At 37.4% G+C, this 26,743-nt stretch overlaps 1 long non-coding RNA gene across 1 annotated transcript in view; it reads left to right on the top strand.

Moving 5' to 3' along the window:
* LOC140708925 (uncharacterized) overlaps window positions 1-26,743 on the top strand; it is a 112,469-nt gene that overhangs the window by 18,504 nt on the left and 67,222 nt on the right. Inside the window, exons 4-5 of the long non-coding RNA XR_012089238.1 lie at window positions 11,730-11,889; window positions 19,941-20,016. This is a non-coding gene — a long non-coding RNA (uncharacterized lncRNA). The remainder of the gene's footprint in view (window positions 1-11,729; window positions 11,890-19,940; window positions 20,017-26,743) is intronic.

Below are 26,743 nucleotides of genomic sequence, written 5' to 3'. Positions count from 1 at the left end.
AATCCCACAGAATATTACAAAGAAAATGTTTAGAATGACTTAAACACAAATAAGGCGACTGATCTCATTAATATGTTAATCACATTAGACAATTTCTTTTGTATATTGAAAAAAATGCATAAAATTTGTTGATTTAATTTCACTGGTTCCTGAAGTACAGCATTGAAATTAAACACTTCAGATAACAACTTGAATGTTCCAAACGCAGTTCATTGCAAACTTGGAAAAAAACAAATATAATACAGTGTGCTGCTGCATGGATTTTGGCATTTTTCAATTCTCCTTGAAATGGGAAGGAATCTACATACTCCAAGGTGATTATCATCAAGAGATCCATGAAAGGTGATTAGTATAAAGTTTGTATTTTAAAAAGTTGAAGCCTGAGAGAAATGTATTTATAGAACATTTATGACGGGAGGAAAATGGTGTAGAATACAGGATTGGAATTCAGATTTTCGTAGGTTTAAGTTCTAATTTCCAGTCAGCTATTTTTTGCTATTTAATCACTCTGACATTGTTTTCAAAGCTACCTGATAAGGATAATAATGATAATAAAAACTCCATATTATTTTTGTTTGACTCAGAAGTAATATACACCAACCAGCTGACACAGAAATAATGGCACAATAAATAGTGAGTTTAATTTTATTGTGTAGAATAAGAAGTCACTTCTTGTCAACAAGACAATAGGCTGCTTCCCTAACATGAAATCAAGTTCATTTCAACACTGAAGTTGAAACCACCAACAGTTACAAATACTCAGGTAAAGAGCAATATATTTGGCCAATGTCATACAAAGAAACAGTCCTTGTCTATTACAAATTGCATTTATCATAAATCCTGCTGACAGCTTTGGTAAGAAGGCCTCAAAAGGAAAATATTTGCAAAACTAGAAAATGCTCTGAGGGCTCAAAGGAGAAAAAGACACTACTGCCAGCAAAAATACCTGTAAGAAAGCTTTGTTCTCAGCTGAACTTTCTTTTCTGTTAGTCTAAAAACCACTGGTTTCCTCCACCAAATGCAAAAACCAGTAGAGGAAACAGAACTGATGGATGAGTTCAAAGCCAGATTTCCTTAAGCCTATGATGGCAGGTAGAGTCAGGGATAAAGATTGCTTCTTCAAGTGATCTGATTTCTTGAACTTAATTTCACAGTCTATCAGTTACCTGAGAGACATTATTTTCTTCAGCTTGGTCAAGTCAAAAGCAAGATTTCACAGATATAAATAAAGAGAGGGAGTAATGTCTTCTTTCAGGGAAATATTACCCCCTAGAGACACGAACCAACTTCTTATAGCTGTTTGTACCTCTGATGTTTCCTGAAAGGTTGGTTAAACCATGGAATACCTTTAATAGCTCCGGCTTCCTCATGTGGAAAAAAGAAGCCCAATAATATCTTAAATATACAAATAAAGGACATTGCAGCAGTGGATAAAATGTCACCATAAGATTTACAATATCAGTGGTATTGTGTTATTGTTCTTAGGTATATTTTAATGCCTTTAACATACTTCTCTTGGATGATTTGGAAAACAGATCCTCTTAGCTAATAGAAACAAAATCAAAACAAATAATTTTCAGAAGGAATTAGCCTTCAGCGGTAGATTTGTGGGGTTGTGTAGTATAAGAAGACTAGCAGAGAAAGTTTTGATGTATTTATGTATTAATTCATTTTTATGTATTTATGTCTTCCCTTGTTCCACAAATGATTTAAGATGCCTAAAAACAACACAACATGATTTTAAAAAATTAAAAATAACTCAGTGAGGAAATGAGGGCAAATAAAAGAAAGAAAGAAAAGATAGATTGACAATTGGTACAAAAACTACTGGCCATGTGGTTTAGAATATGTGTTGTTTTGTCTACGATTCGGAATTAATTTTCAGTGAAACAGTTGCCCAAATGGTTATGGGCCAACAGAGATTTTACTTTTCAAAGACTGAGAAGAAATAAAGTGGTCCTGACCTGCTTCCCCTGGAAAGTACTTCTTGGACCCCACCATGATGGTAGGTGGCCCAGTCTATTTGGCTGAAGTTCCTGCATTTGACAGCTTGTATAGCTACAGCTTAATCACTGCTGAAACTTCAACAGAGGAAAAAGGGTATTTTAGGTATAATGAAAGTTAAACTTTTTTCTCTGTTATTCTGTATACCCTGCGTATGGTCATCACAGATAATGCCTGCCAGAAAAGTTTCACAAAGCCTCCCAAGACAAAATCATATCAAAAGAAAATGGCCTCAGCTATAATGTAAATAGCAGTTTTTATTGTAGGTAGGATCACTTGAATCTACAGAGAGGATTTCCAAGGTCATGACTGTGTAGCTTTTCTCTCTCTCTAATTCTTACCCAGGGATCGTCTATGTCATGAATGACAAATAGATTTTCATATTGAGTTACAACTTAGCTCAATGGTTAATTGGTACTTGATAGCTAACACTATACGTTGAGCAAAATTCTGTGCCTGAATCTGGCCCCAGTGAGAAAGACTAATGTGATCAATTAATGATATTGGCCAAGAGAGTGAGAAGAAGGGTGGTGGCAACTGCACTGAGCATATCTGGTTTCAAGAGCTTTCTGTTTTTTTAATTCTGATTATACCCCAGAGGTGTAGGAAATTGACCTTATGGTACCTATATTTCTTTCCTAAGACCCTTTTAGAAAGGGTGATGATGAGTCAAGAGTTTTCTCAACTCTATATAAGGAAAGAATGATGACTCTCCTCCATTCTGTGATTGCTGCCATGTGTATTTGTTGCTGTGAACAAAGTACCAATATGAACAACAGCATATTTCATATGTTGAAAAAATTATCCAATTTAAGCAGAATTGATCTGGATTGCAGATGAAGAGCGAGAAAAGGGATCCATATCCAGGGTTATATATTTTCTGTCATTACATTACAGATCTTTTCATTATATTAATTTGCTATTAAGCCAGAAATAGGCAGTTATGACAATCTTCTGCTTCTAGTGTGTAGGTGGTTTCCAATTTTAGACTCTTCCTATTATGGATGGTAGAATGATTTCAAGTCCAACATAAGTCATGTTTGTCTTCTAAGATTCTGGAGGTATTACTTAATCCTCTAGGAATATGAAAAGTATTGTGGACATTATCATGATTGAAAGGGTAAACACAGATGTGTGTTGCCAGTGAATTTTTGAGCATGAATAGTGTGAGAACATCATCGATGGAATTCCAAGAACTTAAAATGCTGTGGGAAACTGGCTCCCAAAAAGTTACACAACATCTGACATGCAATTATCCTTCCACTAATCATTTCACTAAGAGTCAGTAGTGTTCATGAGGCTAGTAGTTGCTTAAAAATGTTTAGAGGAGAACATTTAAAACTATAATGAAATTGTAATTGTAGACTGAAATTTGTAGCTGAAGATAATGATAGAATCCAGGCAGTTACTATTATTTTCATATATAAATGTGTATAATGTATTGATCCATGACTGGAGTCATCTGTGATGTTGTAAAAGATCATAAAACTTGCTTAGAGAGCTAAGGCTTCCCAAAATTGGTAGGTGAATTTCTTTTTACTGATGTTGAATGTATTTACATTTTTATTATTGGAATAGAAATCTGTTTGGTAGGAAGCGAGCAGGTGTCTCTGAGGAGATATCACAGTGGGAAATGTTTATGGAATTTCCATACTTGGTTTCCACCCAATAGTACATATTTCATAACATTTCAGCTAAATTAGCACATTCATTTTTGTGTTATATGGGGGTGGGAAAGAACTAACCTTTTCTAGTTTTTGAAAATTAATCAGATATTTTTAGCTTTCATTTTCTTCTGAAATAAGAAATAAAAGTTGCAAATATGAACTTCCACCTTGGCAGGATTAAAAACTCATTCAGGCATGAAGAAAATCAATATCAAGTCAGGAGAAAAAGGAAATGAGAAGGCTCAATTATGAAGGTTTGAAATAAAACTCCTGTGCACAATGAGTCCTATCTTTTCAATGTCATCCCTGGTAGCTGCTGATCCCTACAAAGACGTGAACTTATGAATCAGGAAGTATAGTACAGCACGGTTGAGGAAAGCTCTCCGAGGGAGAGCTTCTGCATGACTGCTGCCGCCTTCAGAGAATCTCATAGCCATCACTGATACCTCTAAGGCAGGTATTTAGAAGACGAAAGCTTGACCTGGTACTTGAGAAAAGCCACCTGACCAGGAATATGCATTATGTTACATGAATAAGAAGTAAATTTTTATTGTGTTAAGACATTAAGTTTTGAATTTGTTAGTTTCAGCTGCTAGCATCATTTTAACTAACGTTGACAATTCTTATCATCTCCAGAAATTTTTCCAAAGTGTCTCAAAATAATAACAAATTAAGTAAAATGATATTCTTGCTAGGTAAAGCCAGCTTTCAAGCAAATGTTCTAGACCCCAAATCCCTCCTCTAGAGAAATTAGAGATGAGCCTCCAATTCCCCCACCTGTCACATACTTCCACTACAGGGTTCACAGGAAAGAATACACCCACCACGAAGGTGCCATATAGAATGGGTTTCCTAGCAAATAGGACCTGGAGGTATTGTGATATAATAAGAAATATATTAAAAAGTCAGGAAACAACAGGTGTTGGAGAGGATGTGGAGAAATAGGAACACTTTCACACTGTTGGTGGGATTGTAAACTAGTTCAACCATTATGGAAAACAGTATGGCGATTCCTCAAGGATCTAGAACTAGATGTACCATATGACCCAGCCATCCATTACTGGGTATATACCCAAAGGATTATAAATCATGCTGCTATAAAGACACATGCACACGTATGTTTATTGCAGCACTATTCACAATAGCAAAGACTTGGAATCAACCCAAATGTCCATCAGTGACAGACTGGATTAAGAAAATGTGGCACATATACACCATGGAATACTATGTAGCCATAAAAAAGGATGAGTTTGTGTCCTTTGTAGGGACATGGATACAGCTGGAAACCATCATTCTTAGCAAACTATCACAAGAACAGAAAACCAAACACTGCATGTTCTCACTCATAGGTGGGAACTGAACAATGAGATCACTTGGACTCAGGAAGGGGAACATCACACACCGGGGCCTATCATGGGGAGGGGGGAGGGGGGAGGGATTGCATTGGGAGTTATACCTGATGTAAATGACGAGTTGATGGGTGCTGACGAGTTGATGGGGCAGCACACCAATATGGCACAAGTATACATATGTAACAAACCTGCACATTATGCACATGTACCCTAGAACTTAAAGTATAATAATAATAATAAATAAATTAAAAAAAAAATCAGGAAACAACAGCTGCTGGAGAGGATGTGGAGCCATAGGGACACTTTTACACTGTTGTAAACGATTCCTCAAGGATCTAGAACTAGAAATACCATTTGACCCAGCCATCCCATTACTGAGTATTTACCCAAAGGATTATAAATCATGCTGCTATAAAGATACATGCACATGTAGTTTTATTGCGGCACCATTCACAATAGCAAAGACATGGAACCAACCCAAATGTCCATTGGTGACAGACTGTATTAAGAAAATGTGGCACATATGCACCATGGAATACTATGCAGCCATAAAAAAGGATGGGTTCATGTCCTTTGTAGGGACATGGGTGCAACTGGAAACCATCATTCTCAGCAAACTATCACAAGAACAGAAAACCAAACACAGCATGTTCTCACTCATTAGATGGGAATTGAACAATGAGAACACTTGGACACAGGGTGGGGAACATCACACACCGAGGCCTGTCGTGAGGTTGGGGGAGCGGGGAGGGATAGCATTAGGAGATATACCTAATGTAAATGACAAGTTAATGGGTGCAGCACACCAACATGGCACATGTATACATATGTAACAAACCTGCACGTTGTGCACATGTACCCTAGAACTTAAAGTATAATAAAAAAATTTAAAAAGAAAAAAAAAAAAAGAAATATATTTGTGGATTCTGCCCCAGATTCTTGACATACAGAGTTCCTTATGTATAGGGGTGCTAGGATAATTTTTTGTTCTAATATTTGGTCTTTGATCCAGGTTCCTGACACAGAGCTCCTAAGACCTTTGTAATTTTCTGAGTGATAGGAGCATCTGGCACAGAGCTCCTACATTCCTTGGAATTTCCTGGGTGAGAGCAGTATCTTTTGTTTTCTGGTTGCCAGGGAACCAACAATGTGATTAGAAGATTGGAACCTTCATCTCCTACCCTGAAATCACTGGACCTCTGAGGAGAGGAGAGGGGCTGACGGTTGAGTTGATCACTGATGTCAATGACTTAATCAATCTTATCTATGTAATTATGCCTCCATAAAATCCCAAAACGACTAATTTCAAATAACTTCTTGGTTGGTGAAAACATTTGCATGCCAGGAGGCGCTCACACTCCAACTCAACAGGTATGGAAAATCCTCCACTCAAGGCTCTTCAAGACCTTGCCCTATGTATCTCTTCATCTGGCTGTTCATCTGTACTCTTTATTATATCCTTTATTAATAACCTGGTAAACATAAAATGTTTCTCTGAGTTCTATGAGACACCACAGCAAATTAATTGAACTCAAAGGAGGGGACCATGGAGACTCCAACTTATAGCCAGTTGGTCAGAAGCATAGGTCACAACCTGGGGCATACAACTGGCATCTTAAGTTTGGGCAATTTTTTGGGACTGAGCCCTTAACCTGTGGGATCTGATGCAATCTCCAGGTAGCTGTGACAGTACTGAATTGAATTGGAAGACACCCAGCTGGTGTCCACTGCAGAATTGCTTGGTGTGTGGGAAACACTCCACAGGCACCTGGTTACAGAAGTGTTAAGTGGGTGTGTGAGTAGAAAAAAACACTATGATTTTTCCTATCCATATTATATTCCCACCTCAATTCTAGGTAATCCTTTTAGTTTTCTAACAAGCAAACAAAACAATGAGCACCTTAACACTGAGTGCTACCTTAGGAAGCCTTAACTGACTTACAGGACTAAGAAAGGCAAGATGCTTTATGTAAGGTAACAGGTTGTATATTAAGGTTCCTGGATATTTTGTTTATTTGCCTTTTTTGCATGGAGTATCAAAGCAATAAACAATTTTATGTCAGGCTAATAGTGTGGCTGGAACATGAAATTTATAGAAGTAGTAAAAGCAATGATTTACGTTCTAAACTGAAAGGGTAATCATGTGATCTAAGACTGGCAGAATCAAAAGTCAAAACTGCTGTCAGTCATCTGGAAGTTTTCAAATATTTAGACATTTGGCAGTAAGTAAACAAAAGGTTTCAATAAGTCACAATTTTTTCTTTAGCTTTTGAGAAAATTATTTTGGTATGTACATTAAATATTAATTGAGATAGTATATTTCAAATATACATTTTAAATTGTATAGTAATATAGTACTACCACTATTTTAAAACCTTTGTTATAGCTTTGGTAAGGTAGCTATTCAAAATATACTTTAAATTTTTTATTGTCTGATAGATACTGTCCATATAAAATATCCTTCCAGAGATATGACAATAGAGTAATTTTACTGAAACATTTCCTAATTTTTCCAAGAATATTCTGAACAACCATGTATATGGAAATGTGAAATTTTCAACTAAGTGATGATTTTCTGCAGTCATTGAAAGCAAAATAGAAAAATGCAACTGTGAATCTAGACTCAGAGGTTTTAGAAAAAATCAGGTAGAGTCCTAAACAAATTAAGGCTGCCCTGGTTCATGCTTTGGCATTAATGTTCCATATGAATTTTGCTAAAACACATGCAAGTACTAGAATTTGTGGTCAACAATTGTGGACAGGTTACATTTTCTTTAAATCCAAGATACTTTTAATTGCTCTAGGCCTGTATTATTAAGAAGATCCATTGAAAGAAAAGATAGAATCCTTGAATTTATATTCTTTTTATTTTATGGGATTCCTAGATAAGAATCTTAGGATTATTATGGTGGGGGAGAATTGGGAGGTTAACTTAACTGGGTTATAGCCTTTGCATCATATAAATAGTAGTAACAATAAGTAGTTAGCAGGTATCAACCATTGGTCTTAGATGCTATTGCAGAATTCTTTTTACAGAAAGAAAACAAATTCCATATTTTTGAAAAAGTTTACAATCTAGTTAAGTTTTGAAAAACAAATACTTTAAGGATTGATATAAAGCAAAATATTAAAAAAGTAAGTGTTACAGGGATGCCAAAGAAGACTGGCATTAATGGATAATATTACCTCCAAAAGAGCTGAATATTTGAGGTTGATCTTAAAGAGTATGATGGGTATAAATTAGTGAAGAGTAGGGAGATAGAGTTCCAGACTACAGCAGGGTAAGAACAGGGAAGAAACACTAGTGGAAATTTATATATACACACTTTTTCATGTAGGTGAGAGTTTAATTTACCTTGAGTATGCAGCATCTAGGAATTGTGCTTTTTGTGCCTCTTTCAGCAGATTTTTTAGTTCATAATTTTCCTCTGGCCCTGGTTGCAAGATATTTATGCTTGACTGTGTTCATTGTTTTTTGTGAACTTATAAAAATTGCTTTTTTATTAGTCTATAAAAGCCATGTTTGGAGACAGCCTAAAATAAAAATTAATGCAACTTATCACCCTACAGCATGGAACAAGTGCCTGTTTCAGTCTCTTATTTAAGCACCGCAGATGCATTGAAACCTAATAAAAACAGTTCCCTGGCACATCAACCCTAACCAGAGAGTAAGAAGCTAAAAATCTGTGAATCGCCTACAACCAAAGGGAAGTCTTTTGAGAGCTGCATTGTTAAAACTCTGAGAACAGGTATGTTATGTCTAGAGGCCTAAAATCTGGGCTTTGTGAAGAAGCAAATGTTTATGACTTAGTAAATACTCTTCCTCCTTCATCGCCTTGACTTTTTAAAACAATTAGTCCTTTTAACCGTGATATAGCTCTCTTTGGCTTTGAAATATATCTTGCTGGACAGAAAAGGAAGCTGCATTCTTTATGGTCCTGAAATAATAATTGCAAGTAGTAAGACATATGAGATGTGCTAGTTTAAGGCATGTTCAGTAACTATCTCTCTAGATCCATGAGGGTGAGGGCCATAGAAAATACATAAAAATGAGCCAGTTTGGAAAATCATAACAATAACAGCAATAATAATGATTATTATTATATTACCAACACAAACACAGCACACAGCCCTGTAGATGTGATTGTTTCCCAGCAGAGAGCTTGGGCCTCCCAGTTTACTTCTGAATGTGTCCAGGGATGCTGTGCAGATGGCCAGTACTTGCAGTGTGAGCCAGCTCACTGGTACACAGAAAGCTGGAGTTTGAGAGGAGAGAGCAAAATACAAGGTGTGTGTCCTAGACTTTCCCATCTAGCCTTCTCATGAGATAGGCCAACAGCCTTCAACAGGTGATGCTTCCTTCAGTAGCCCCACCTCCCTTGGCTCCTGCCCCTGCCCTGGCTCGGGAGTCTTCATGGGAACAGTGTGCCCTTGTCTTAATCAAAAGCAGCCCTGCGGGGAGGAGGCTCAGAAGGAACTGGTAGGAAAATAGCACTCTAATGCTTTTTCCTCAGGTGCTCTCCAGATACATTCTCAAGGACATATTCATCTGTGAATGCGGATTTTTATTCCTGTGCCTCATTCTGTTGGAGCTGTAGAAAACCAAACTCTCTATCTGGTTAGCTTTTAGGAAAAGCATGCTGGCCCTCCCAAATGTGATAAGAAGCCAGTTAAAATGATCTGGGCATTAAGGCAGCCACAGTGGAAGAATTACAGCTACATAGACACCATCTATACCCCCAGAGCAAGCACATCACTTCCAGCTCCTGACCCGATTATCTCTGAGCTATGGCTCTTGTGGCTCGGTCCACAAGTCCATGCCTGGGGTTCCCAGAACACAGACCAACTTGTTGTGCAATGAAGACTTTATGAGAAACTTTGTTTTTTCTTTTCCTAAGGGCCTGAAATCAGCAAGCCAAAAAGCATTTTATCCTAATATAGAAAAGAATTAGACAGCAGATGCTTCTTCACAGCAGCCTGTGTGCTGGGGATAGAAAAAAAAAATGGCGTAGCCTTCTCTCTGGCAAGAGTTAGGACTGAATCATCATGGGAATGTTTGTGGTAAAATTACATTTTTCCTTTAGATAGTGGAATTATTATCACTGGGCTATAGACAGCTAGTCCGGAGTGACTTTGATGAGACATACTCTTTTTCACCACATAAAGAGTGTGTCTTTGACTCCAAGGGAACAAAATATCCAAGAATATCGTCATGGGAGAAGAGCAGATAGGATACCCTGGAAAAAAGTTGGCTAAGATCAAGAAGGGAGGGGAGCCAGCAAAGTAATGAAGAGGATTTGTTTTCTTTTTGAACTAAGGATGGGGATTCGGTCATGTCTCAATAATCGGGTGAACACAAAAGGTCATTCCAACGAACAAATTTCCCAGTGGCCTCCATGAAGCAAACTACAAAATCAATTCTATATCATCCAACCAAAGACCACCAGTAGGGACTAGGATGCTTTCTTAGGCTTGATAAGTGAAAATACAATTTTGTCTAGAGGTTTATTCAGATCAGGAAGGGAAAGGAGAAAAGAGAATTATTGAGGAAGTTCCTCCAATGTTGGACAACATTGGATTCCCCCCCGCACACCCCCCTTTTTTTTTTTGACAGACCTCACTGTTGCCCAGGCTGGAGTGCAGTGGTGCAATCCCAGCTCACTGCAACCTTCGCCTCCCAGGTTCAAGTGATTCTTGTACCTCAGCCTCCTGAGCAGCTGGGACTATAGGCGCTTGCCATCACACCTGGCTAATTTTTGTATTCTTTGTTAGAGACGGGGTTTCACCATGTTGGTCAGATCAGTCTCGAACTCCTGGACTCAAGTGATCCTCCCGCCTCAGCCTCCCAAAGTACTGGGATTACAGGCATGAGCCATCGTGCCCAGTGATTTTTTGCATTTCTAATGCTTTAGGTTTTCATCTTTACCTGGCAGTTGCATAGATATCCAACTTGACTCCTTGCCACCAATGTCTTCTCTCATTTAATCAATTCTTCCAGTTGGCCTTTGTTTTATCTTTCTAAAAGATTAAATTTCCCTCTGCAATCCCTTCCCTTTGCTAGCTCCTCGTGAACTATCAAAGTCCAGCTTCTTCAACCTAAACATCATCTATAAAATATGGATACTCCCTGCCTCCTCCAATCCTACCTCCCAGCAGTCCTCTGATCCAAGATGACTTTCTTCTCACTATTCCTGGAAGATATCTCCTCTTGCATTTCTATGTATTCAGTTGATTATGTTGTTCTCATCAAAAATGGGCACCTCCTTATATACATCTGCTTATCCAAATCTGTCCACTCCCCAAGCCCCTCCTTCAAGATCATCTTCAGTGCTCCTCCAGATGTGTCTTGCGTATCTGAATTTCTATAGCATCTAATGCTTATACTTTTGTAATTTTAGCACTCCATTTAGGCTTATTCAGATTTTTTTCCAACATTATTATGTATTTGTATAGAATGTCTTCTCCATTGAAAGAAAAATCTCCTCTATGACACGAACTGTGTCACAGACATTTTAATATCCCTCATAATAGTTCAAACAGTTTAATATAAACATTAAAAATCTTTTTGTTCCCAAATCAGTTTACATGTATGTAGCCTTTAAACCTCATTGCCAGCCTTTGGTAATGGGAAAATAAGTCCAAATGAGGTATTCCATTGGAGGCTCTTTTAAAGTCATCATGCTTCTATCTCTCCTCTCCCCACTAGGTCAAGAGATCAGGGTGACCTTTGAGCTAATGAGGACGCTAGGTGACATCAAGCCCAAACACTCTCTGAGCAAGTGGCTGGTCCTGAGAGGTGATCGAGGTCACACGACTATAAGATATAAGCAGAAACTGAAAAATCACATCTCCAGACTTATCACTTGGTATGTTTTTTCTCCTTTTGTTATATTGCTCCCCATCCTAGCTTTTCTATGGCTGGTGGGCCAGCAAATATTGGTTAATTCAATTTTAGAAAGAAAAAAAAAAAACCAAAACTAAATAAATGAAAACAGTAAGAGAGAGAAAACAAAATTTAGGGTTGGTGTGAGCAGGGTTTTAGCTTTTCAGTTAGGTTTCCAATGTCAGGAATACAGGGCATGGATGTCAATTATGGCTGTGCTTTTGTTCACTTTGATTCTGTTTTGATATTTTCTTTTTGACATTTTAGAAGTTGCTTTGTATCGAACTAACCACTAACTAACCACATAAGTGGTTGCTTATACCACTAATTATGATCAATTGTCAAAAAAGAGCCACATTATGCCCTCCAAACTGTTGGGTTGCTGCTTCTTTGTTCCAGATAATTCTACCTGAGATAAAGCAAGAATCACAATGTTGAACCTAGGGAGGTAACTACCCAAAGGGGATTCGAATGAAAATATTGATGAAATATTCAAAGTGGACAAATGCATAAAATGTAAAAAAAAAGAGTAGAAATTTGATGCATTTTAGAAATACTCTAAGAATCATTACATTTATATTTTAGGATGCCAAGAGGTATTTCTAGAAGGAATAAAATTAACATATCAGTATGGTTTTATAGAAAGAATTCTAAAGCAAGGTTTAAAAGTCCTTGAATTTAGCTGTTTTTCAAGGTATCAGTCATTAAATTCCTTGATTCTCAGTTCCCCCATCAGATGAGAATTACACAACTCACATATTTGCTTTTATTATTAGAAATATATATAAAAGTATGGGAAAATGTATTTACATATTGAATTTACTTTTTGTGGACTTAAAGAAGGGTTGTCCCCTGGGCTGAGACTTATTTTACTGGTTGTGTTATACTGATTTTCCATGTGCATTTGCTAGGAAGAAAATAGTAATAGGATTTTTACTTTTTAAATGTGAGGCTTACCAATCAGGCTCCAACATGGATGAATTCAACCATATAGCATACAATTTTTTATTCTTTATGCTTCTTTGTTATCTTCCCTCCATTTCTCTCCACATCCCACATTCCATCACCCCATTCTGATCACTGTCAATCACTGCACTGTTTTTTCCTTGCTCTAATGTCCTAACCAGATAGATCCACAACTGACAGGAATTTATCGGGAGAGACACAACAACTCATAACATACAAGCCATATATGAACCTGACAGCCCCTATTAGGGGTGGATGCGCACAGGATAATGATAGAGCCGTTGACAAATAACTAGCAGTTTGGCTCATTTACACTGAAGAGTTTTGCATGCTGGGGTAGTTTTGTGCCCATTTATTGCACCTTCATAGGCAGTATAAATCCGATTTAGTCCACTTAACCCTCTACTGTGATTTCTGCTGAGAATGCACTTACATAGTCTCACGGTAAAAGAGATTATCAGAACTGAGCAAAAAACAAAACCAAAAACTTACTTTCTAATTTTCTTTCTCATAATCACCTTTAGGATCACTACAGATCAAACATAACTAGTGTTTCTGCAAAGCAACATTCTTTTTTCATATGTGCAAAGGTAATTCTGTTAACATAATAGTTATTTATAATCTAAGTAGGTCTCCGTTTCTGCTTTCAGCTTGGTGTAGTTTATAGCAGACCAGTGTTAAGATCCAGAAAAAAAAATCAAATAAACATGTAGAAAATTGAAATTTAAAAATAATATATGCTATTTAAAATAGCTCAAAAAAAATCAAATACTTAAGACAGACATGCAAGACCTCTGCACTGAAAATTAAAAACAGTATTCAGACACACTTAAAAACTTACAAATAGAAGCATATTCCATGTTGTGGACTGATGACTCAGTATTTTATTTTTTAATTAAATTCTAAAAATATTCTCATAGTCAGGGGATGAATTGTAAAGTGTACATTTTATGAACTATGTCCCAGTTCTGGCCACAGCGTCTTACTGATTTCAGCTGCCGACGACAACCTGCTCCCCCGAGAGGACCATTTTATATCTTAATGGTGTCAAAATGAGGGTTACTTCATTTGCAGTTCTTTAAAACCTACAGTCAGATGGATATGATGACAGGATCTGGTATAAGCAGTAATCATATTCAAAATTAACATACTAGGGGTTGCTAAGTTGCCTATAACCAATCATAGAAAGGGTGTGAACTAACACATGTGGAATGATTAATAACAGTGTAGTGAGTTAACTAGTGTCCACTCCAAATTCATGAGACACAATTTTTTCAAGGTTTTCTGATATTTCCAAAGTAACATATATGGTTACTACAATTCCTATCAAGATGCCAACAGGTTTTGCTGCTGTTGCTGTTGTTGGGCTGTTGCAATGGTGGGGTGGGGGTGTGAAGATTGTCGGGCTTATTTAAAAATATACATGCATATGACAGGCTACCTTGTGGAAACACAACGTTGAAGCACTAACACCGTCAGATATCAAGATTTGTTCCAAAGTTTCATAATTAAGACAATGAGGTGTTGGTTCAATGACAGACCGTCAGATATCAAGATTTGTTCCAAAGTTTCATAATTAAGACAATGAGGTATTGGTTCAATGACAGACCAATACAACAGAATAGAGAATCCAGAAATGGACTCATAAATATATAGTCTCCTGGGGCATAACAAAGTGTAACTGCAATGCAGTGAAGGAAAATATTTTATTTTCAATAAATGATGTCAGTTGAAATGTATATTTATAGAGGAAGAATTAGTTTAAATCATAATTTAAGGTGGCTCATAGATACAAATGTGAAAGGTAAAACCCTAGGACCTCTAGAAGAAAAGATAATATTTTCATGAAACTTGGGGAGAGAATGATTTTTTAAAACAGGACTCAAAAAGCACTAATTATAAATAAAACTTTGATTAAGATTAAAACAGTTTCATTAAAACACACCATTAGGAGAGTGGTAAGGCAAGTTACAGAGAGGGAGAAGACATTGGCAATGCATACACACACACACACACGCACACACACGCACATATATACACACACAAAAGACTTATATTAGGGATACATAAACTCTTACCTATCAGTAACAAAAAGATATGTCAGTAGAAAAATGAGGTAAGGATTTCAATAAGCACTTCTCCAAGAAACACATCCAAATGGCCAATAAAAATATGAAAAACATCTACCTTCATTAGTTGTCAAGGAAATTCTGACTAAAACATAAAACTCCTACGATACAACCAAATTGACTACAATAACAAAGACTGACAATAGCAAGAGATTGTAAGCATGTAGGGCAACTAGAAGCCTCACACACTGCTAATGGGTGTGAAAAGTGGTACAGCTGTTTGCAAAAGTTTGGCAGTATCCATTAATATATATAATATGCATAGTTTATTACCTAAATGTTTGTGCTCAACAGAAATGCATATGCATGTGTTCCCAAAATACTATTTGTAAGAGCACAAATACTAATAGATATTTAATCTATTGTTGATACCTGCAGTAAGATACTATACAGCAATTGCTATCACATGAATGACTTGATAGCATTGCTATCACATGAATGACTTGAATAATCGCTGCACACACTACTGAGTGAAAAAAAACAGACATAGAAGAGTACACACTATATAATCCGATTTATGTAAATTTCAAATACTGGCTAAACTATGTTGTTAGAAGTCATGAGAGTGATTACTTTTTGGGGAATTGTGACTGGGCAGGGCATGGGGCTTCTTGGGTGTTAATGTTCCATTTCTTAGTCTGATAGTTAAAGGGGTGTGTTTACTTTGTTCAAATACATCAAACTGAGCACTTGAGATTTTTACACTTTTCTACATGCATAATATACTTCATTAAGAGCTTTCTCAAAAACAATCCAGATCACCTATTCCTTCTGCTTCTACTAATCACTTTAAGTCATTTAATGCAATTACTGTTGCTCTCTAAAATTGCTATGTAATATCAGTGCAGTATGTAGAACCTGGTCTAAAATAATCAGGAAATTCCAACTTTAACGATTTCATGTTGTCTTTTAAAAATCAACACACATACAATCAAGCTGTCAAGGACCCAGCTTGTCTATCGGAGATAGGAGATTCAGGCCAAGAAGAGAATTTTAATATGGCCATGCATTATCTATAACTTGTAGGATGAATAAAGATAAGAATTAGAGTGGACTTAACTGAAAATAGCCTTGTGATAAAAACAAGTCACTTTATTTCAATGACACTCACTTCCACTGTGATTTTTATCTTGTGCTTATTTAGTTCCTAGGCCCAAACCAAGTCTTCTCAGGTTTTTTTTTTTTTTTCTTTTCATTCTTTTCTTTTTTTTTTCTTCTTCTTCAGCTCTGCAAAGTCAATGTAACCTATGGAAATGGAATTGCCCTTTTGCACAATGTCACTGAAGACATAGTAGAGAAGGAAAGCAAGTGTGAAGCCAAAAGTATTTGTGAAGTCTGAACTACCTGTTCTGAACTTAAATTTCAAAAACATTGTTTGAAGTGATTCTGATATTATTTTTATTTACTATATTAGAAACAGCCCTTTCTTAGTTCAGACTTGCAAGCTAGTCACATAAATTAAAGCAGGATCTCATGAGGGCTGATGAGAGAGAGGAGAGAGAGAGAGAGAGAGAGAGAGAGAGAGAGCGAGAGAAAAGACAGGTGACTTCATACAGGCAAGCGGAAGTATATGTTTTAAGTAAGACTTTGAGGGGACATTGCCAGATTAAAATTCTTGTCCTTAATTTTTCAAATGATACCCTCCTTAGTAAATTTAAATACTATGCCAACTTCAATTCATTCAGATACATCACCTACAATATTAATTTAATTGCTCCTCTATTCCATTGTGGTTTCTCTTGTTGCTCTGACTTTATATTTGGTCATCAAAATATAAAGACAGAGTCACCTCAAAGCAATTTCCCCAAAGGCATGCAAATAAAATAACTTGGGGCATTTTTAAATGTAGCTTGAAAGTTCTAGGTAAGAAAATATAAAACTAACGAGAGTGAGAGATGAGAGGGTAAGCAGCCATCCTTAAACTAGTCCTGAGAGATTAGGATGATGACATCTTGTTGTAACAGGAATTCTTTGAGAAGGTGATGAAGGGTGAATAAATGGGTTGTCACTGGCCATTTTACTTAAGGATGTTTGCACCACTATGGTTATGTACCTTTAGAAGACTTCAATTACCTGAAGATGAGGTTAGATATTAACAAAGCCATGTGAAATTTACTGTGATCAGCAAATAGCTCACCACAGGTGAATCTGGAATTATACTCCTCCAATTTAGCAAGGAATAAACTGGAGTTGTCTGACAGGGACATAAAAACTGATATTTAGTAAAAGACATTTCACAGAAGGTCTGTTCAAAAGGAAATAAAATTTAATTTCTAACAATTTTTTGTGGCTAAAATTGCATTTTAAAAATGTAATAAGCAGCCTCAATAGAAACTCATATAACCAAGTGAACCATGCTTATACACACAGCAGTTTTCACCACCTCTTAAGAGACAACAGCTGATTCTTTCGATCTGCCTGCTTCCTAAAGTTCACTGTCTCTGAATTAGCCCCATATTTGGAATCATAGCCCTTTTTTAAAAAAAAAATCTATGCACGTTCTTATTGAGCAAATCCTGCATGCTAACTTGCTCCAGAGTAAATCACTCTATGGTCCAAGATGAATGAGCACTCTTCTCCTCCCCCTCATCACCAGTGCTTTATTATATGTCACAGCAATAATGATGGCATGAATAAAGAAACAGTAATCAAACTACCCCACTGTAAATGGAAAGTTTATACAGAGGCTCAAACCATATTCTATTTAGGTGGAGAAATAGGGTATCTTTCTCAATGAAATATAGAAAATATCCTATGCTACAGTTGTGGCTAATGCTTCTCTGTAACCAATCTAACAATGTTGGAAAGTTATTAGAAGTCAACTTTTTCCAGGGCTGGTAGTTAGTGATATATACGTGGACTTGGACACTGGAAACCTCGGCATGAATAGCTTCACCAAGATAACTGGGCATTCTTCATGTCCCATTCAATAAAATAAAGAAGTTAGAAAATAATGCACTCTGTGACATCTTGTATCTGCCATGTAAAATTTTAATCCTATGTATGACCTTGCATTTGTAGGATATAATAAATTCCTCTTCAAAGGTTTTAGCCTGTAAATTGTTAAGTACGAGTTCTGAGATCCTCCTTAAAGAACCAATGTATCAGTATGTTCAGCTCCCCTGTTCTTTGTTCTCCATTTTAAAATTTAACTTCCTTGTTCTCCTCATCCCTAGTTTCAGTAAACAACCTTTCCCACCAGTTCTAATCGGTAGTTCACATCTGTTCCTCTGGTCACCTGCTCTGTCTTGAGTCACTCCTGGTCACCTGCTCCATCCTGAGTCACCCCTGGTCACCTGCTCTGACCTGAATCATCCTAAGTCACCTGTTCTGTAACTGCCCTTCTGACCAAACTACTCACCGCGGCACTATGGCTAGTACCCCTGCTTTCTTTCAAATAGCCAATCAGAATTAGCTTAGACTGTGTAGTCCAACCCTAGCCAATAGGGGAATGACACAGCAGTAGGGGCTACCTGCATCAGGAATAAAAACCCCTTCCCCTCCCTTGTTTGGGTGTGCTCGCCATTGCTCCTTCCGTGAGTCATACCCTTCTATGGAAGTAAAATTGCCTTGCTGAGAAAATTGAATTTATGTTTGAGTGCTATTTCTTTTGCTGCACCAAAAATTTATTTATAACACATTTATGAATCTGTATTTGCTAATAATGGCTGCTATTGAAAGATCGGAGAGCTTAGAAGCAACTTTCATCTATATTTTTTGTAAATAAGGTGATTCTAGATCTTACCAAGGTGTTAGACAAAACAAGTTATTCCATTGAGTGAAAAATGAAGAGCTTTTGACCCCAGGCTTCTAATACTACACTTGCCTCAGTACCCATGGCAGGCAAATCATTTATACGCTAATACTCACATTTGCATTTTATAATTGGTATGGTAGTAAATAGTTTATAAGCAAAATGAAATTCAGTTTAGTTATTAGGAATTCATGTTCACAAAAGGCAAAGATACAAGTGTGTAGCTGATTTATCAGAATAGGAAAGCAAAGGATTATATGGATTGAGAATGCCAGAGAATTCAAAGATAGAAAGAAAGTTGTGATTCATGTCACATGTTATATATGGACTAGGAGCTGAAACCCAAAGAAGTTCAATTACTTGTCCAAGTTCATATAACTAGTTGGGGGTGAAACCAGGGCTATAAGAGAAATCTCTTCTTTGTGATCTAATTCTTATACCACAATACTGTGCTTCTTTTTGAAGACTAGATTTTCATATCTGTAGCTCAATACGTTTTAATCATATATCTCAAAATTTCCTTCTAAGTGATTGTTAGGTAAACACGTTTATTTTCAAAAGTAGCAGTATTGCCTCAGGAGGTCACCAGGAGCTTTTAATGTAGTTTTCATTGTCAGTTGTTCTGCTCCAGCTGAAAGCAACAGTCTCCAGGCTCCTGTGCAACCCAAATTCAGAATGTGTTAAAATCCCTGGAGACCGCTCTGCCATGGGGCCCTAAAGAATTCATACAGTCACTAACAAGAGTCCAGAAATAAATTTAGTGGCTAAAATATGGTACCTTGAGTCCCCACATAATGTGAGGCTGTGGGTTCCCTGCCAAAAGTGGGGTCTACAATGTTTGACTCTGTAAGCTTTAGTGTGAAGAAAACCAGGGCTTGGAGGACATCTGAAACCCTCATGACTTTTAAAAAATTTTTTCCCTCTTGAATTTTAAATAGAGCTGAGCTGTGAGAATCCTTTTAAAGTTTTTGACAATTTCCTAAAATATAGTATGCATATTGCCATTGCCAGGTGATATGAGTAGAGCTCATTTCACCCAAGTCTTACATTGAAAACCAGAAAGCTAAAAGAGACCGTGACTCTTTTTTCAATTAAAAATACCAATTTGACAGATATTTTACTCACAATAGCCTGGTAACAATCTACCCAAATGGCATGTAGTCATGCATTTTCTTTTTCTCCAAGGACTAGCTATGTCTCATGATTTTCACATATATTATGCAGAAGAAGAGGAAATGTTCAAAGAGGATGCTTAGCTCAAGTGAGTACTCAGTGAATGCGTGGAAGGGAGAACCATTAAGAAAACTGAAACAAGAAGAGAAGCAAGTCATTGTGGGAGAGGGATCGATAGGCACAGCTGGTATATCATGCATCTATCCATCCAGTTAATATTTATAAAATAAACTCCATTTTCTTGCAATAAACTCACCGTGTTACAGCAGAAACAGATCAGAAAGGAAACAAACAGATAATTATTTACAGGTACATATCCTGGTGGATTTTTCCAGCAGACAGGTTGGAAGTACTAGCTTGGGGATGAAATAAAAATTTACAGATATTTGTATGGGAGAGGGTAAACAAGGAGTATGATAATTCTTACAAATGGCACTAGAATTCCTTTTAAGGTGGGAATTATGTTTGTTGGGAAATGTAACTTAATTGCTTGGGGGAAAAATCAAGATCCTTGTTATTGGTTGATTCCAAGGTCTCCAAGAATAGAGCTAAGTTGTTCTGTTAGATAAAAGGGTGGTATGTGTGTTTGATTGGGTGGGTAGGAGGGGAGCGCAGGATGGGGAAGAATAGAAGATTCTAGAGTACTTCTGAAAGTGGGGTCTGCAGAATTCTAGGGGTTCCTGATACTCTTCTAAAGGACCTGAGAAGTCTAAACCATTTATAAGATAATACTTTGTTGTTACTTGTTTTTACTTATAACATTGACATTTGTACTATTGGTACAAATGCAATGGTTGGTAAAACTGCTGGTGCCTGTGTGAATGAAGATAGTGGCACTGAAAGATATTTTGTAAAGCTAATCTAATTTAAAAACATCTTTTGGCCTTGTGCAGTGGCTCACGCCTGTAATCCCAGCACTTTGGGAAGCTGAAGTGGGAGAATCATTTGAGCCCAGTAGTCTGAGACTAGCCTGGGCAACTTAAGGAGATCCTGTCTCTATGAAAAAATTTCTAAAAATTAGTAGCATGTGGTGGTGCATGCCTGCAGTCCCAGCTACTCAAGAGGCTGAGGTGGGAGGATTGTTTGAGCCCAGCAGGTAGAAGCTTCAGTGATCCGTGATTGTGCCATTGCGCTCCAGCCTGGGCAACAGAGTAAGGATCTGTCTCAACAGAAAGTCTTTCATAAGGCAGTAAACGCTGTTAATTTTATCAAATCTGTTTTTTTAATTTTTGTAAATTATTTTATTTCTTCCTTGATGAAGGTACTATCAAGGTACTAGCTTCAAACCAGTACAAATGTTTCATACTTAATACCTGGTCATTTTCTAACCAACTGAGTAATTTGTTGCACAGTAAGCTACCTCACGTCTTTCAGCAAGAAATACATTAAATCTGAATAGTAAAGACATTACATAATGAATTAGGACACAATTAAAATTTGCTTTAAATATTGCTTTGGGGGAGAGGACACCATACTTCTACTCAATGAAGAGAAACATTTTTGCAGTCTAGAGGGCTTTTATTTTTTTAACACCTATGAGGCCATGAATTCATAGAGAAGAGGTTCCAGCAGCTCAGGCTCCTTCCCATTGGTTCTCACACAGTGTGCTTCTCTGGGTGGAGCAGGCTGGGGCTTCAATTGAACCCAGGGACCTTTCTCTTTGGCTTCTTTCTTTTTCTGATCATTTTCCTTCACGCATTTCAGGAAGCTATCTCAGCTCTTAGAGTGCTTAATGTGCTCAATAGGCACATTAATTCTCTTGGTAAGAATCTTACTCTTGTTTGTTTACAACAATGTTACAGCATGCTGGGGAACATTGTAGACTCTCCCAGTTTTGCCATGTTGACATTGTGGCCATTCCTTTTTGAACAGTATCCATTCCCTTGATGTCTACAATATCACCTTTCTTATAGATTTGCATATACGTAGCCAAAGGAACAACTCCATGTTTTCTAAAAGGTCTAGAGAACATATATCAGGTGCCTCTCCTCTTTCCCTTTGTGTTCGTCATTTTGGTGAATTACTGGAAGATGGCAGTTTCGGCCAAAAGAAACTATCAAATCTTAATTCTTGAGTTTATATCTCCCATTCCAAGCATATATCTGGGCATGGTCATATTTTCTACACAAACTTCAGCAAAAACTATTATAACAGGTAGAATGCAGAAACAGATATGAGAATCAGCCATCTTCTATTATGCCAAACATTAAAAAGGTTTGCAAAAATAAAAACAATGCGATAGTTCATACGTCGTAGAGCAGCTATGCCACCCAATACAGTAGCCACAGCCACAAGTGATGATTCACATTTAAATTAACTAAGATTATAGTAAATATCTAACTCTTAGTCATACTAGCTCACTTCAAGGGCTCAATGGCCACATAAGCACAGAATGCATTTCCATTTTCACAGAAAGTTCTACTGGGCAGCATTGTAATAGAGTATACATATAAAGGTGATTTTTATTATGTGTTTCTAGACAAAGATGAAGTTTTTAAGAAAAAAAGTGAATACTTTCATTGTAATGTGTAAAAATAAGCATTTTTCAATAAAACTGGTCTCTGTTCTCCTCTTCAACTTCACTTCTTTTGGGCACTTGGAATCTCCAATTCCCACTGTCAGTCATTTCAGATCAAGGATCAGAGGAAGTAAGCATATTTATTTACTCCACAGCCCAGAAGGTGTCAACCCTAGGCTGTTCCCAAGCAATAAAGTCATCTTCAGTCAAAAGTCCCTGAACTCAAGCGACCCTGTTGTTGGTAGAGCTCTTCTGTTGTCAGAAGCAAGAGAGAGAGAAGGCAAGAAAATTCTTCTCTCTAGCATGAATTCAAGTTACCCTCTCAAACCTTCTTAATAGCACATTTGCCCCCAAAGTCACAGTTCCCTCTTCTGTGTCCAAGTCTGCAATACTTATGACACACATTTCGAAGAATATGGCTCTACCCCAGAGATTTAAGATTGCTAGAAACTGGGACAAGAGAATGCCGGTTAGCAGATGCCAATGCTTTACTTTCCCAATATTTTCTCTTCCTGTGATAACAACCATCATCATTCTTTTTTTAGGAGACAGAAACCCATGCACAGAAATTTGTGTGCTGTTATTCGCAAGGTAACGATATTTGAGTGTTTACTCTCACGCTGGTGTTAATTAGTTCACAGCATATTTAAGTCTGGGAACAAGGCAAGTCAGCTAACATCTCCGAAGGACATCTTTTACACAGCTACATTATGTTCTGACAAAACCCAAGCAGCATTGCCAAGACACCAATGGTGCCTGGTAAACACGGTTTTGGCAGAGTGCAGAGGGATTTTTCTCTACTGGCAACCAGGCAAATCCAGGTTTACAAATGTGCCACTCTTGGTTAATTAGTGACAGTGCTGGCTTTTAATTTAATTTAAAGCAATGTGAGAAAAAAATAAGGAAAAAAAAAGTGGGTAAACAAGCACACTAGTCTCACTGCTGGAGAAATGAAGTTACATAAGCATGAACGATCCAGGCCTGCAAAGAGCTTGATGGATGTGGTTGCTTCTGAAACACAAGAACATCTGGCCACACTGCACAGCTGAGGGGGAAAAAAAAGAAGGGTCCAAATTCATGGACACATTTCTGTCACAGACATCGGTAAACAGATGGCACTGGTTCCAAATAAAGTCCCATAGATATGCTGAGAGGTTTTGAAAACTCATGTGCCCATAAAGGCATTCTTTCTACCCCTTTATTTCCAGCTCAGTAACTTGTCATTAACTCCTTCCCTATGCACTATCTTCAGAGCAGCGACATTTCTGAAGGCAGAGGCAGTAGTCATCTGAAGGCAGAGGCAGTAGTCGTCTGAAGAGGTTCTGTGCTGTGCTCTTATTCTCGACTAAGTCTGACAGATGTGATGAGGAAGAACCACATACCACGATCTAGGCAGTCTAGGTGGGAACCATACTGCTACAAGAACCAAAATGCTCCAGATAAATGAAAGGCTAATAGATAATAATGGCCAGCATTTATTGAACACTGAATATCAGACATTGCTTGTATTATCTCATGTAATCTTCATTCATTTTATATGGTGGCTACTATTATAATAATTTAAATTTTAAGGATGAAGTTCAGATACATTGGATACCTGAAGTTATCTAATTAGTCAGCAGCAAGCTTAAAATTCATACTCCAGTCCCTGCTGGCAAAATAATAGGTTCCTAATTACTTCACCATCCTGCTGATGAATATTTTGGGATAAATCATGTACTTTTCATTTGAGGCAGACAAGTCCCAGGCAATAAGAAGGTAAGATGCCTCATTCAGAGCAGTAAGTTGCTGTAGTCTTTTGAACAGGGAATCATATATTGTTGAGCAAATATGTCTAGAAACTGAAATTTAAGAGATTTTTGCTTCTTTCTGTGATCTGCTTCTGGTCCAGAAATCTCTTACACATGGAGAGGGGAGGACAGAGAGTGTCAGCTGAGACTCCTTGGAAAGCCAGTAGAAGCCTGTGTCTGCTGGAGAACCAGAACCCCACGGGTTTTGCCCATTGTCCTCACTCAGCTGAAACCAATCAGGAACAGAGTTATTACTCCTAGGAAGAGGACATATCGAAGTTCACTTGTTGCCTTGCTGTTCTAATAGATGATCACAAATACCCACAAACATCAATGTCATCCATGAAGACGAGATACAATAGAAATTAAAAGCACTGGCACGGTGGCTCATGCCTGTAATCCCAGCACTTTGGGAGGCCGAGTCAGGTGGATCACGAGGTCAAGAGATCGAGACCATCCTGGCCAACATGATGAAACCCCGTTTCTACTAAAAATACAAAACTTAGCTGGGCATGGTGGTGCACACCTGTAGTCCCAGCTACTCAGCAGGCTGAGGCAGGAGAATCGCTTGAACCTGGGAGGTGGAGGTTGCAGTGAGCCGAGACTGTGCCAGAGCAAGACTCTGTCTCAAAAAAGTAAAATAAAATAAAATAAAATAAAACAAAACAAAACAAAAACACAAATATATACAGACTTAAACACCTTGAACACAATGGCCTGCAGAGAATCTATGCAATCCTACAGCTCTGAAAATCAGACCAGATGCAGGCAACTGGTGATACTGAAGCAATGCATACTTTCATTAAGCATGACTCTAATGATGTAACTTTTTCATCAACCAAAGAGAATCTAGTAATAAGGCCATCTGCAGAAAAAGACATAAAAAGGCAAAGTCATGACTGTATTATTGCATTACTTATGCCATACAATTTATGAGACCCAGACTTGTGGTCCAAACTGATAGTGGAAATTACATAAGGCAAAAGAGGATTTTGCATATTTTCTGATTTTCTCACTTCTGAAGCAGTGCAAAAATCCACAAAATAATTTGGTTCTGTTTTTGACTGTTTGCATCTATACTGGTTCACTGAAGTGGTAGAAGGTAGAGAATTAAGACTCATCTTTCGGTTCACTAAATTGAATTTTAGAGCTAAAAGAAAAAATACTTTATTCTTTCAAGGCTCACATTGTTATATATGTAATAATACATGTAAGGATAACAAAATGCTTTATGAATTTACGTGATATGAACTCAGAATACTAGTTATATAGTTTTAGTATGTTTATAATTTGTTACTTCTATCTCTGTCTTCAGATTGGGCCCAGGAGTGATTGCTGATTACTGTATAGCCCATAGTGAGCCCAATGTTGGACTAAACCCACATGGGTGAAACATATTATGGGCACCCCTTACTGCACTAATACCAGGGAAACGACGTCTGCAGGGAAGTCTGACACTGAGAAAAGGGCACTCCTTTGGAATGTGAGAAGTTCATTAGCTGCAAAACATCTTAGCTCAAAATTAACTCTAGTCTGTGGAAGGGCTCTAGATGGGGTATGACAATACCAACAATGATAATGATAACCAATAACATTTATTGGGTGCTTGTGTATGTTCAAGGCAATGTGCTCAACCCTTTATGGACATGACTTTGTCACAATAACTCTATTCAATTAGTTCCGTAATTATTCTTTATCATCGGAGAAAACTGAGGGACAGAGAAGTTAAAACTTGCCCAAGAACAAACACTGCCAAAAACTAAGTCAGAAAATGACAGCTTCTAGATTCAAATTCTAATCCATCTGGTGCCAGAGCCCCTAAATTTAACTCCTATTTTCTGCTGAGTGTATGGGAGATCTGGAAGCAGAGCAAACATATCATTTAACATCTTCTCAGGGACATATTTGAAAGTGGAAGGAGGCACTATTGATAATCACACCAGGACAGCACAAAGTAGGATGTAAAACCACTCTACCTAAGAAGAGTACTGACATGAGACGTGCACCTGCCTGAGAGAGGAAATGACATGTCTGAATGCACTTGGACATTAACATATGTCAACTGCTCCCAGATTTTAATAGAAACATTTTCAAAAGAGAGACCACCATCACGAGGTAGGCAGTCCCCCTTATCTGTTTCAGATGAACATGGGCTTAAAAAGCCTCTGTTTGCCTTTGCCTGATATATTTTAATACTTTTCTCTTAGTTTCATTTTATGCTGTCACAAGCATTTTTAAACATCAAGGACCTTTTGCTTTTAAGTATTTGTTGCCTTTCTAGTTTAGGTTGGCATTAAAGTGAGTTGTTTTATATAGACACTAAGGCAGAATTGCAAAATCCCTGCACCCAAATGACCATTTTCAAATGGTTTGGTTTTTAAAGTCTTGGCTGTAGTGAAAATATGCTCACAGCACTTGGTTTAAACTCTTAGTGATTCCAGTATACAGGAAACTGACTTTGGGAGAAATATTAAATATACGATTATCAATTCTATCTGTTCTTCTCA

The sequence above is a fragment of the Chlorocebus sabaeus genome, chromosome 17 (assembly GCF_047675955.1).
Source record: "Chlorocebus sabaeus isolate Y175 chromosome 17, mChlSab1.0.hap1, whole genome shotgun sequence".
NCBI classification, from domain to species: Eukaryota; Metazoa; Chordata; class Mammalia; order Primates; family Cercopithecidae; genus Chlorocebus; species Chlorocebus sabaeus.
This window is presented reverse-complemented; position numbering and strand designations above follow the sequence as displayed.